Below are 2,150 nucleotides of genomic sequence, written 5' to 3'. Positions count from 1 at the left end.
GGGTTTTGCTGGCAGGGCACAGGTGTATGATGTTCCAAACAGGGCAGGCGGCGGGAGGGCTGTCAGGTAAGTGACACCGAACAGACACCTGAAGCAAGTGGGAGAGTGAACTTTGCCTGGGTGGTGGGATTCCAGATTATGCAGGGTCTCACTGACCTTGGCTTTCACTCTGAGGGAAGTTCGGTGCTGATGTCAGATGCAGGCAGAGGGTTCTGAGCAGCAGGCTGTGGGCTCCGTTTCTGCGCAGCAGCCTTTCCTGAGTCTTTAGTTTGGGTTAACCCTTCTTCTCTGGGCTTTTACAGCGTCCTCTGCCTTCTCCTGGTTCATGCCTTGTGCATTCTGTACGGTTCCTCAGAGGGTCCGGGTGGGATCAAGCCCCAGTTGACCCCAGTGTTACCCAGATCAGCAAACACCCTGCATTGGATTTCTGTGCCTAACCCTACTTCTTCGTGACCGTTCTTGCGGTACCTCCCGTATACACGATCTGCCTCAATCCTTGTCTCAGGCTCTGCATTCAGGGAAGCCCATGGAGGACGCTCCCCCAGAAGTGACTACCCTGAGTTGTTAATGTCTGTTTACTCTCTGTCTCCCTACCCCAGGGCTGGGGCTTACGGACAGAGACGCTGTGATTTATTTATTCATTGCCGCATCCCCAGCTAGGAGATGGTACAAGTGGAAAGCAGCACGCGGCGAAAAGAATTCTCTGCCTCCAAGAAATGCAAAGGAACAATTATTGAGAACCAAGGGTGCTTGGTGATTTTATGCAAGGCAAATAGGGGCAATACTTTTGGGAAGCTATCTGGTCCTGTTTATCAAGGGCCATAAACGAGGTTTATACTGTGTGACCCAGTTGTTACGCCTCTGAGGACCGAGCCTAACGCGTCAAGCCGAGGGAGACACTTTGTGTGGAGAGACGCTCACTGGTGCTCACTGCAGCAACGTCCCCCGTGCAAACACTCAAAAATAACTCCGATGCCCAACAGTAGGGAGATAGTGAAACAATTTACGGTGTATCCACAAGGTGAAATGCTTTGTGGACACTTACTTATGGCTGTGAAGAACATGTGATAACTTGGGACACCCTTATGGCAAAATGCAGAAAAGGACACAGTTGTGGTTTTGGGGTTCTAGAATTTGCTGTGTGTGTGTGTGTGTGTGTGTGTGTGTGTTGTTGTTGTTGTTTTTTACTGTCTCTGGGCCTTGGCTACCAGTTCTCTGTCCCCAGACACTGAATGTTTGCCCTACCTGGACGAAGTTTGTTTGTTTGGAACAACTTATCTCGACTTATTTTGTAGGGGTGAGCTGGTCTTGCCTGGCCCCCCTTAAGGGGGACAGCTCCTTAACTTTGCTCCCATGATGGGCACCCTCCCCTTTTCCTCTTGTAACCAGCCCCCAGCACTCAAGGCTTGTGAAGCCTCTGCCTCTCCCTCCGCCATCTCCACTAGGACACATTCCCCTCTGTCCCTGGTTCCTCCTGGCTCCTCAGGGCTTGGCCCTGGGCTGGGAGCCGAGGCAACGTGCAGCATCTGATGGGACACAGATGAGTGGATGGATGCGTGCATTACGATCGCCACCATGGGGATTCACGGAAAACGGTAGAGAGAAACATCAGAACGTTGACTGGAGGTCATTCCGGGGCAGTTGTGTTTTTTTTTAATAGTCTTTCTGCTAGTTTTTAAGATGTCTCTGAATTGAGTTTTATTATATTCAATAATGATGCCTTAAGAAACTCCTGTTCTACGAATGACCCAGTTTTCTGAAACAAATGAATGGCATCAGAGAGGGAGGAGGGCGGGACAGACCCCTGCAGACTTCACAGAGCCAGATGCAGGGTGGGGGCTGTGGACGGGACCACTCAAACCGCCCACGGTCAAAGGACATTTCTGAGACAGCCAAGCAAAATTGAGCATGGTCCATTAACCGATATGAAGGAATTCATGTCAGTCGGGTCCACTGAGATGATGGTTTGTGGCTATGTTTATTTCAAAACTTCTTGGGGCGCCTGGGTGGCTCGGCTGGTTAAGTGTCCGAGTCTTGGTTTCAGCTCAGGTCATGATATCGCAGTTTCGTGAGTTCCTGTCCCACGTCGGGTTCTGTGCTGGCAGCGCTGAGCCTGCTTGGGATTCTCTCTCCCTCTGTCTCCCTCTCTC

General features: G+C 51.2%; 1 protein-coding gene across 1 annotated transcript in view; it reads left to right on the top strand.

The window, feature by feature from the left end:
- CRMP1 (collapsin response mediator protein 1) overlaps positions 1–2,150 on the top strand; it is a 72,911-nt gene that overhangs the window by 17,991 nt on the left and 52,770 nt on the right. The window lies entirely within an intron of this gene.

The sequence above is a fragment of the Herpailurus yagouaroundi genome, unplaced genomic scaffold, assembly GCF_014898765.1.
Source record: "Herpailurus yagouaroundi ecotype Mexico unplaced genomic scaffold, PumYag 28, whole genome shotgun sequence".
Classification (NCBI taxonomy): domain Eukaryota; kingdom Metazoa; phylum Chordata; class Mammalia; order Carnivora; family Felidae; genus Herpailurus; species Herpailurus yagouaroundi.
This window is presented reverse-complemented; position numbering and strand designations above follow the sequence as displayed.